Source organism: Mastigoproctus giganteus, chromosome 4 (assembly GCF_048544385.1).
Source record: "Mastigoproctus giganteus isolate SK-2022 chromosome 4, ASM4854438v1, whole genome shotgun sequence".
Classification (NCBI taxonomy): domain Eukaryota; kingdom Metazoa; phylum Arthropoda; class Arachnida; order Uropygi; family Thelyphonidae; genus Mastigoproctus; species Mastigoproctus giganteus.
The window spans coordinates 228,403,123-228,415,671 of NC_143578.1; the positions used below are offsets into that span (position 1 = coordinate 228,403,123).

At 39.7% G+C, this 12,549-nt stretch overlaps 1 protein-coding gene and 1 pseudogene across 1 annotated transcript in view; both read right to left on the reverse strand.

Moving 5' to 3' along the window:
- Positions 1-12,549, reverse strand: part of LOC150087461 (SCY1-like protein 2) — a 412,155-nt gene that overhangs the window by 129,600 nt on the left and 270,006 nt on the right. The gene's annotated exons all lie outside the window — the stretch shown is intronic.
- LOC150087462 (large ribosomal subunit protein eL15 pseudogene) lies at positions 7,998-8,596 on the reverse strand (annotated as a pseudogene).

Sequence of the window (12,549 nt, forward strand, 5' to 3'; positions counted from 1 at the left end):
AATATTAACGCATTCACGACTTGCTAACCAAAATAAAATTACAGCAATCTGCGGCTTTGTCTTCTTGCTGAATGATCTAACAGCGCAAAGCGCCAGTGAATGAATTAGCAGCGCGAGCGTCAAGACCATTAATAAAATTTGCCACACAGCCACCACACTAATGGAAATAATGCGGTTTGTAATCTAATCACGGGCTTACTTCCATTTATGTAAAGCGATATGCCATCACATAGAGGAAATTCCGCTGATCAAAATGGTCAAAATTCAATTATCCACGGCATGCTACTCAATATGCATCTAATATTACTAATAATATTATTATTACCAGCGATTCTCGCACGCAAACGTTTATTTGTCACGATTTTTTTTTTTTTTTTGTAAATTCCAGCAGTGCCAAAAACGTAAATGGATTACGGCCATTTTCTTTTGTTAAGTCTGTCTAATGAAAAAAATTTACCCTTCAGCCTGTGGACAGGTTGAGTCAGGGAATATACTATGATGGCTTCGTCACGAACAATCTGGTATGGATGAGTCTGTGTAAGTATAACTTTACAACGATCGTTCTGAATGCTGTGTTGTCACCGATGCGGTTTTGTAAGAAATACGTATGAGAATATTCAACTCTTTCATTTTGGGATGCACGAAGTTTGAATCGTCCTATAGAAACACAAACACAATGACGCAAGAACACGTCTAGGATGCGTTTCTTCTGAGGTCGAAATGATCTGGAAGCTTCAGGAAAAGGCAGCTGCAATATCCACTGTCAAGGAAATACAGTATCGCTCTGCATTACCTGCCTCAACATAACCATATCTGCATAAAAATGAAGACTGACAAAGTGACAGACAAACCGATAAAATATCGGGAATTCGAAATTAAATTCTTTTTCGCGTAATATAAGGACCAAAATAAGAATTCTGGTTGTACTTTTATGTCCAATCATTCAAGAGATAAAAAAAAAAAAAAAACATGCCGATGGGCACTCAAAAGTATCCATCCAGGATTAAAAGTGAAATGCTCATTTATGTATAACTTCTTACTAAATGGTACAGAAGATGGTTACATTTTAAAAATCTAAGGCTAACTCATTATTCCGTTTGTGCAAGAGAGAGGACATAATCTGCTATGCTGATGATATTAAGCTACATACTCAGATTAACCCAGGCGAATATATCTAAAACGTCAAGGAAAAGAACAATTGAAAGATACAGGACTCAAGATCCTATCTCCACCAATTTAGACTACTGATTAACCCTGAAAAATCAGTCCAAATTGTCTTTTCTTTGAAGTACCAATCCACTGAAGTCCAAGCTTCTCTAGATGGTATTCTCCATCAAGTGGTCAAATACATACGGACTTGGGAGTCGTCTTCAATTACAAACTGACCTTCAAACCCCATATTAACAAGCTCATAATGAAATTCTGCAAAATGAGCTGGACTACCAAACAACAACTGCTCCACGTTAAGGATCTGGATGTGACTCGTCGGTACGTATATGCCTCTGCATATTCCGTCGTGTTACATGCCTCAGAAATCTGGGCATCTTCATCATCCACCAACATCAAGCGCGTGTACTCCTCCGAATACTGGCTCCTTCGGTGGATTAAACATAAACATCGTCGTCCACCCCAGCAAAGAACAACTGCGATGGCAACCGAACTAAACTTTACCCGACTGCGAAATCTTGTAATGGAAAGACGCCTAGTCCTCACTTCCAAAATGACTACCGGAATAATCTCGGAGCCAAACATCTGGGAACTGTGCGGTTGGAGAATCTCTCAACCCGGACTGAGGTCAGCTCCCACACTTATAGCCAACTGTAATAGACTAGCCCTTAGTGACCGTTTTCTCCCACCACAGTCCAAGCAATCAAAGGCGACATCTACAAATTTGTCAATGATCGCAAATACCGCAGAGAGATCCTTGATAGCCTAACCTCAACCAGGCAAACTACACAGTAATGTGGGCAGTATAATCAAGTCAAAAAGTATGTCTGTATAATATTGTAAATAATGTCAAAAGTACAATATACTTATGAATATATTGTAAATAATTTAACTGAAACTTATTCTGTTGTTGGATCTGGGGGATGAACCGGAATCTCAATGTGGGCCCCGTTCCCCAAGGCCTTTGTCCACCAGCCACTGTAAAGCCCCTGGAATTGCTTTTAAGCTGAGCTGAGGTTGCCTTAAGTTTTTTAAGACAAAATCTATATAAACAGCGGCGACCTAAAAAGAATTTTTTTCTTCTGCTCGAGTCTCTTTGACTCATTATGGGTAATCGAAGAACTCATTTCTGAGGAAATTGTTTTTGTAAATAAATTATCTACGAAGAGAAATACCCTTTTGTATGAAATTTAAGATATTTTAGCCATAACTTGTAGAAAGTTGCGAAATATCCACAAGTTAATAGAAGTTTGTAAATCTTTCAGTTGATATTATAAAATACTGTATACGAATTTCAGAATATTACACCAGTTCACAAAAGTTAAGGAAAACACGAACACAAAAATAGTGAACAGAAATGTAAATAAAAACAAAACCAAATATCTCTTATGAAACAAAAAACAATCTCTATGAACAAAGTCGCGCATAACCTGTTATAACGTGCAAATCGGGTGACCAGATAAAAACACTGTTTTTGAAACCATTGCATTTGGCGTTTGTCGCTCGCCTTATCCACTTGAAGATAATAATCACTGAGAAAATGTCACAAAGACACTTTCACACTGATGATTTGTCCAGGGAGTCTGGTTTAGGGAGAATGGAAGCAGGACAAAGCCAAGCCGAAGTGGCCAAATGGCTGACCACGCAGACTGTCTCTCTAAGGCTTGTTCTAGTCCATCTTCGTGTTACCTCCAAGCAAGATAGCTGTTATCTGACTCTAACTTCGAGGCATCATAGAGTTCACAGTACAAGAAACTTGCTTCAGTGCTTGCTCAATCCACAGAATGCATTATATTCTGCATAAGCATGCAGAATACAAGATTCATGAGAATGGTCTTTATGTACGATGGCCAACTGTGTATATTCTCTTTACCCTTATATACAGAGCCTGTCTTAATTACTGCCAACAGCATGTCGACCGTACTCGGTGATAAGCATGGTGCTCTTCTGTAATGAGTCGAGGTATAGTTTTCAATTGGAGTCTTGAAGCCACTTGCATTGCGTGGAAGAGGAAATGGGATTCCACTATGTGTTAACATCGCAGAAAGAGCCACTTTGAGATAATGGGTTACAGGCCCACAGATATCACTATTAGCGGTAGAACAATCTCCCTGTGTTCCTGCAAGGAACTCTCAAGGCTGGAAGTTATCCAGATGCCATCTTTGATCCTTATGTTCCCTACTTTGTGGGAGAAACTGGTCTAGACTTTCTTTAATGGGCGATAATGCATGTCCTTGCAAGGGTCTGCTGAACAGCCACCTAGATCCGCAGAACTCAATTACAAACTGACTCAATTATTCAACAGAGCATGTCGGGGATGCTCTGGGTAGAACGACTGCCAGTAGCAACTTTCTGTTACTGTGACGCAAGCACAGTGAGAGGAAAATGATGTTTGTTCCAAACACCATGAAGATGATGTTTGGAATGATAAGAGTGGCTAATAACCTTCATGATGAGAGTGGTTGATGTTTATTCCAAACATCAGCCAAGTTTTCCTCAAATCTCCGTCCTCGTTCTTTCCTGGTCTTCACACTACGATCGTGATAACCCGTCACAGGTCCTTCAAGGATAAATCAGCATCAATGGGAATCATTCAGGATCCACGCTGTCATTGTGGCCAGCCTGAAGATTGGAACCACATAGTTTATTATTGCCCCGTCTACGACAATTTCCGATGCACCCGTTTTACAGAAATTTAAGATATCCCTCGAGGACACGAATATATCTGCATCAATGATGCACATAGCTGCAAAGCCTTCTCCCATTTTACGCAGAGTCTATTTGAACGGAGAAAAACCCTGTTCACTCGCCCAGTAAACCAAAACAACAGTGATGCATAGGCTTACTGAAAAGTTCCTTGATCTGCCCCACGTGAATGTACACTTATTGGACCTCATCTCTGGACCTGACACCCACTGTATCGACTTATCTTTGGACTTGACACCTACTGGACTGACCCTATCTCCGCTCCATACCCGTTTTCTTATTCCGGGAATTGACAACCAGAAATCTCTGCTGACCTTGTTTCCCAGATTGGGACGTTGCTAACCCAGTCCTTGGACTTGGCATGATCCGTGGCTTAAATCCACACCAATGTCAAATGCAATTACACCCATCACCCCCGCTGTGTGACTTTTCTTCCCCTTCTGCCTGGTGGAGATTAAGTTTCACCTTTAACTAGGGGGGATGTCCCCATCCACAACCCAACACAACACTTTTCTGGCTTTTACAGTGTCACTGTATTAGTTCACAAAAGTATTATGGCGCAGATGTGGAAAACCATTGGTGGCGCCTGACCCCCTAAACACTATGTACTTGCGTCAGTCTTTATGCAAGAATGGGAAGCGATACTAATTAACAGTTTCGATTTTAGCATGAGGAGTGGACTTGACGCCTATGATCTCCCCACGGAGATCATAGGGCTTGTTAGGGTAACGGTTCCACGGATTATTTTATCGGCTTCTCATTTTTTTCCGTTTAGTAATTTTACCAACTTGGTATATTATTAAGACATTAAAATGAATGCCTCGTCATAATGTAATAAAAGATATTTGCAATTTTTTGTCCACCACTGCTATATGAATAATACACACACACACACACACACGGATGTATAGATTTTCAGAGGGCCCAAAGAGTTGAGAAACATGGCCCAAATATGAAGAAATTAATATCTGGACCAATTATGCCACTCAACTATCTTCCGTACTGCATATTCTGTGTGTGTTCGGGATAAAAAAAATGGTGTGGGGGGGAACAGAGTTTCTAAATCTATTTCTGTTCCGTTTGAAAAAGCTTTTAGAAGTTTCCATCCGTCACTGACAGATGGATGGAATTAAACGTAGACCTTACGAAATGGTGACAAACTGCGAAACCAGGCAAACATTTAGGTTCATATCGATATGGATCGCTTCAGCAAATAAAGAAACCCGGACGGGCATAGACAGTACCACGTGAATGTTATACATAAGAACTAATAGACAGGTATAAATACAGACTCATAAGTAGAAATTAATAACCAGAGAGAAGATAATTAGGGGAGAAAGGAGAGAAAGAACAATCCAGATAGACAAGTACAGCGAAATAAAAAGAAAACGAGGTCACGCAAACGAGATTCCTCAGTGATATATAAATATTCAAGTGGGGAGGAGATCAGTTTCCTCGGTATGGGTTCGTAGCAATGCATTAAGCAAGCGTCTACTGTCCACATCCATGATTTCATCTTTTATGTACGTTGCCAAATGCACCTGGCTGCTCTTTCTTGTTTCGATCCTACGTGCAAGCATTGTGACCGTGGGGAAAGCTACCAATTCTCTGGTAATGGTGATTAATGGACACGACCTGACACGAGCAGGAAATACCTCTTACTGCTTATAGAACACCTCTACATGACCTCTTGTGGACCGGGGATCATTCTATTTAGCACAGTTTCCGCTTTCTCGGATGCAACTTCCGCAAACATTAATAGAATCGGTTTAGAATCTCTGTTAATGCTCGCAATATTGGGATTACAGTGGCTACAGGAAACACGATCGATCTTCTCTTATTACCGAAATGTTTCACAAAAACTTTATACAGTTCAGTGTATTTTTTTTTTTTTAGACGATTTTTCGTACATATTCCTACAGAGGTAACAATACATTTTGTAGGGCACTGTATATTGTATTATGCTGCATTATATAATAGTGGTCTGTAAAAGGTATATCAAATGCTGTTTACATATGACCCGACATGTAAAACACATACTCGAGCCAGAGGGCGAGAATCATCGAGTGCGGAGCAACCCTGTTTCTTCGCTGACGGCGAGACACCATTTTAAAGTATAATGACAGGAACTGGGGTTAGAACGCACTCATGATTACATTTGAAAAACCCAATTTTTTCTTCTTCTTCTTCTTCTTCTTGCTTTACTATACAGAAAAGCTTTTGAAGTCTCACGAGAGATAAAATCGACCTTATACAACGGCGCCACCTACATTATAATGGTATTCTCAAAAATATGATGAAAATGGAAGAAGGAATATATTGCGTGTAGAGATTGAAACATCATTGTTTTTGGAGTGTATCTTTATTATGGGTGTTTTCTACAGGGGGAAAACCTTTCGTGGTGGATTACTTTTGTAAACAAAGTAAATTTTCGATACATCTTGTTGTCATTTGCGGAATTTAGAGGGGAGTTCACTATCTGGTGACTATAGTTACACTTCATTTAACCCATTCGCATTTTGACAGCTTCTAGAACATCATAGTCAATAAAGATTTTCCAGCTGGGATTAAAACAGTAGAGTTCAAAACTGCTCTGCCAGTAATAGATATTCGCATTGCCGTAACTGCTAATAGGATCAACTAGAACTATTAGTTTCACAAGTCCCTTGGGGAAGGGGGATTATGGATGTGTCACTGCGCTGGGGGTGTTGAGCGACATCGCATTATATTCAGGACTGTTAGATTTAAGCATGTAATAGCGAGTCCATTCTGAGTTGAAAGATGGGATATTTGCAATCTGTGATACAACACTGAGTATTAGTGCAGAGAAGTTACTTGATTGATACAGAGATACTTTCTATGATCGTCCCCAAGTTCAAAGCTATTTATGATATGATTAATTGAAAATGTACATATGAGGTTTAAAGTAGAATCAAGCCATGAACAGGAAAAATCTAAATTTAAAGTGACACAAGTGGGCGTATTATCAACAGAGAGGTGTTCAGATATTAATGGTAAGGCAGCATAGTAACAATTCTTTTTTCTTTTCCTTTTCTTAGTGATATATCTGCTAGAAAACTTCCTTATTTAATTACGCTGGGCAGCGCAGCCCAGGCCATGTATGCTAATATTTTTTTTTTACTACGAGGTTTGGAACAAAACTTTAATATAAAATATCAGTAAATAAAATAAAGAAAATAATTAAACATGATCTATTTGCAATCAATTCAGAATTTGGCAGCTTCGATCTAGCCGAGTGAAAAGATTTAATCAAATATAAATAAAATTATGGTTCTTCACAAAATTGTAAAAACCAAAAAAATACTTTATAAGTTTAATTACAATAAAAAAGAATATTATAAAACAGCAATGGCTTAAGCCAAAGCATTGAATTTGATGAATCTGAATAACGTTACATACACAGATGCTTCATTTAAAATAACAGAAGAGACAGGTTCAGCATGAGTAGTCCTCACAGAATTGTTTCCGTTACTGGATCAGAATACAGCTGACTGCTGGATGTATTTCAGAAAACAGGAATTCTACAATTCTATGAACAGACTGACAGATGGCATTCAGTCATATCTTGTACAATGCGGTAGCAACCCTTCTTCCTGAAACCATGTGTCAAACCACTCTCATATTAATATTGATTTATGAGGGTGGTTGAAAAAGTTTGTATTTAACACATGCAGGAAAACTGTATCACTTATGATTCCCTTTTTATTTTTCGATTTAATCTCTAGCCACTGCAATATACTTCTCTCACCAATGATTTAGTTCCGTTGTTCCATTGGAAAAAAATATCCAACCATGCATCCACAGCTGCAACTACTTGAGAGTGATCATATCTCTTCCCACGGCTGTTATTCTTCAGCTTGGGGAACAAATAAAAGTCGCTAGGGACAAGCTCTGCAGAATAGGGTGGGTGCTGAAGCAACTGAGATCCTGCAAGTCTGTATGGGGATCGTCGCAATCTGGGAGGTGTGACTGAGTGCATTGTCGTGAAGGAGCAATACATCTTTTCGCAGTTTTCCACACCGTTTTTATTGTACGTAAAGCTACGATACAATATGCCAATCACGGCATGCTGCCAGGGGTTAATTTCCAAAATGATACATAAATTAACGTTTTCTTCGCAACTGAAAAAAAAAGAGTATTTCTTCTCTTCCACGAAGCATGGCGTGAGCCACCAATGGTCTTAATGAATTTGTGTTCTTTACCCAACCACGAGATTTTCTATCAGCTGATTCAGACCTCTAAGCTCACGATGCTTGTGGACAGCATTGCAAATCCAGTGAGCCTTTGGATCCCGACGAATAGCTTTACGGAAGGGATCAACCAAAATAACTTAAAATTTATAGGTAGCATCTTGGGCAAATCCACTAAGAATTCAATACATGCAGGTGCACACCTACGACCAACACGTTCTTCAGCAATAGATTGATGGTTACGAACTGGCTTTAACTAATTTACTCCATGGTTTTTGGTTTTCCATAAGTACAACCCTTAGGAACTTGCTTCTTTCTTCCACCACGACGAATTCGAACCCTGTGAATCATATATCCTTGTTCAGCTCTATAATCAAGCCGACGAGTTGGTCTTGGGGCACGATGAACTGCTGAGGGCTGACGATAATACTAATATCTCAGTCGTAGGAAGTATTTAATGATATCCGACTGCTTTTTCGCCATAATTATTACATATATTTGTAGGCATCCATAACCGAACTCATGAGATTACCGTAGGTAGACAGTGCACCAATGACAGCGGTGCCCATTTCCAGTTAATCATATTGATGATTTCTGCATCTCAAAAGAACTGATGTCATCACCTTGTCAGCTGAAAACGTGGAATTTTCCACATTAGACTTTGGTTTATAGTCTCTAGGTAAAAGTGATGAACCCATTTTTCATCCATTGTAATTTCTTACCATTTCTGGACCAGAAATTTAGTCATCACGAAGCATGCTCAACTTCGTGATGCCCATTCGTTTGCTGCATGCTTTTTGCTCATCTATCAGCATTCGTGGGGCGACCCATCGAGCACTGACCTTTTTCATCTTTAAAGATTTCATCAGGATTCAAACGACACTGCCCATTTAAATACTCACAGACTCAGTTGTACATTTAACAGTCATTCGTCTCTCTTGCATAACTAGGTCATGCACGCGGTTGATGTTTTCCTCAGTAATGGATGTGGAGAATCATCCAGAATGATCTGCATCACACGATTCCCTGCCACAACGAAATTCTCTGTGCCACTTCAGTCTGGGCGTGTAGCACAGTGGCATCGTCGCCGTTTTTCCCATATATACTGGTTGGAAAAGGCCCGGGTTCGAATCCCGTCGATGACGAGAGGAACTTTTATGGACATTTTTCACTCCGTGGGCGAGTTAGTTGGTCTCAGGCGTAGATAGCAAGGTCTTCTACGCCTGAGACCTGAGGCCCCCCCCCCCCGGAAACTCAGGATTTTCGTTAGCAAATAGGCAAATCGGCCAGAGAACAGACGCAATTCACGAACACAACGTACTTGAATGAATGAATGTATATTCCAGGTGGCCCTAGTGTGATATTTTATTTATTTATCTGTGCTTCTTCACAACTGTGGAATACGCAGGAGCCTTCCCCACCCCAATGTTTGGACCACATCAGCATGAACGTCCTGTGGGGAACATTCCTTTCAAAGACATTTCTCTATTTTGAAAATTTTCTACTGTACTTTAAAAAAAAAGGATTGGAGCTACTAAACTGAGATTTGGTACAGTGATATATAAGAAAATGTATTACCTGCTGAAAAAATACTGAATAATCATATTTACTCTAGAAGTAAGTTAGAATACGAAGTTTTTGAACGTCCCCTCGCATATTAAAATTGGCAATCTACCCAATATAAAAACAATACAATAAAAAGAATCGTTTTTATTTGCACAGGAAAACTTTTGGTCTTGATACTTGAGATAAAATAATCCGACATTAATTAATGCAACTCAAGCTTGAAATCTAATCTAATGGTTTCGAGGGAAACTGTAAGAGGTAGTCAGTCTTTACGATTCCATATGGAAGGTCACTGTGCCAATCTGAGCTAGCTGTTTTGGCTGAACCCCTTCTGCGCAATTAAATTTGTCCCTGAACGCTGGCCGTGCTTCTTATCAAGTGTCTTAGTGATTACGCGGATGAAATGGCGTTAACCCAACACAATGGTGGAGGATGGAGAGCTTGTTCGCATGCCACTTGTAGTAGGAGCCCTCAAGAGAATAAATACATCCCACTAAGTCCGTTGGGTCAGCTATGAGACCCGATGCTCGCATGTCTCGGTGTATGTTTCGTGAAGGAAGCAAGTATCGGGAGATTCACCTCAGCAACTCGTTTCTTACACAAACATCCCCCAATTTCCTCTCCATTACCGTCTTCCTTTGCAGTTTTTATCTTCGCCCTACTACCACGACCAACTGGGTAATAATGACCATATAAGTCTTTATTGGATCGCTGTTGGAGGACTCTAGCGGAAAAAAAAATGAACGCATCGTCACAGAAAACAACACTCTCCGCTTCTCGTCGAGACCGGAAGAGAAAGATCAACACCTATCGAGCTCGTCCATAACGCAGCATTACGTAACTTCATAGTGATAAAAAAAACAACTCCCCAATTCCATTTTCTCTAATGCTGCATTCAAATATTGATCTGCTGAATGTAAGGCATTCTTGAAATTCGTCAGGTTTGTAAACTACTTGACTACATCACTTGGATCGAGCAGGATTAATGTTTCCATAAAATATATAAATAATAACAACTTTTATTGAAGAATAGAAAATATGGAGTAGCTTCCTTTGCACTTGTCGCTGCAGTTTTTTTTTCAATCGATAAGCAGTGATCATAGATCCTTGATTAAAATGCACGTATGCAGTCATGTGTATGTGAATTAACACTCGTGATTTAGTACTCATATCTCTCTCTCGTGACAACACGAGATTCAAACATACTGCTCGTTTCTTAATATTTTTTCCCTCTAATATTTCTTTGGTAGGTCAGTGTACATGAATATTCAACCTTATGGACCTCCTATATTACTCTGAAATTGCATAAATAGCGACTACGTCGTACTTCAAATGATAACCCCCCCCTATGATATACACGTTGAGAGGTTCGTTCTCTATGTATACACGAAGTAGCCAATTTATTAGTTATTAGATACATCCCATCATCCAAGGAAAGCATTATATATGTTCACACACAATAATTCCGTGGCGGGCTTACTGACAATTTGTAAATGTGAAAGGCTGACGGAAGGTGAAAAGAAAAGAATCGCCCTCATCGGATTCCATCTTGTCAGCTAGAGAGAAGTATCTACGAGTACAGAGGGCACAGGAACACCGACACTTGACACTTGAAAAGCGGAAAGGTCGTCTTTTTCCACAGACTGCTCTAGTTCCATGCTGATGGAAAGACAAGGACTAGGAGACAAGAGGAGCAGCATGAATTAATGGACACATCGTGTCAATTATCAACCACACACTGGTGTGGCAATATTTTCGTGGCTGGTTTTCTGATATTGTTTCATCAATATCTGAATGCCATTGCCAACAAGAACAGTTATACAAGTTTATCCATCTGGTAAAAGTTACTGCCAGCAGAATAATGCCACATTTCGCAAGCCACGGAATTGTTCCAGAATTATTCCAGGAGCATGACAGTGGTACATGCAAAATGAGTATTTTGCATCTACATTCACACATGAGGAGTTATTATTGTTTGAAAATGGCAGAAGGTTATCAAATTGTAGCAGGGTGCTTAATGATTTTGTAATAACTGAGAGCAAAGTGGAGGATAAATTGTTGAAGTTAAACATAAGAAAGGCACCTGGGGTGGATGGGATCTATCCAATTATTAAAGGAGGCGGCAAAGCAACTAAGCAAACCCTTAGCCATAATTATGAGAGCATTCTTGGACTCAGGGGAGGTCCCACTGACTGGAGATGTGCAAATGTATCCCCAATTCACAAAGGGGGAATCGAAGGATGACACGAGTAATTACAGACCAGTTAGTTTAACTTCTGTTCCGGGTAAAATAATGGAGACACTGGTTAAAGATGCATTGCAGGATCATCTAGACAAGACTTCTTGTCTAGAATTCAGGATCATTTAGATAGAAATGTAATTCTGAAGGATACTCAGCATGATTTTGTAAAGGGAAAATCGTATTTAACAAATCTGGTTCGCTATTTTGAAAAGGTCACACACGAGCTGGATTTAGGGAATAATTTCGACACTGTTTATTTAGATTTCAGCAAAGCTTTTAACTCAGTCCCACATGAGCGGTTGCTTTACAAGCTCGAACGGGTTGGGAAAATCCTTAGATGGATAGCAGGATGGCTTCAGGGCAGGAGGCAGAGGGTTGTGATAAATGGCTAAATTTGCAGATGATGTTAAAATTGGTAGAGTAATTAATGATCACTGTCAAGAGCTTCTACAGAGAAACCTAGATAGACTTCAGGAATGGTCAGAAAATGGCAGCTATGCTTTAATCCAACCAAGTGTAAGGTATTACACCTGGAAAACAGTAATCCCAAAATAACTTATTCACTTGGTGGAGTTCAACTAAACCCAGTACTGGAGGAAAGGAAGTTGGGTGTTACGATACGGTCAGACATGAAATTCTCTGAGCATTGTAAACAGG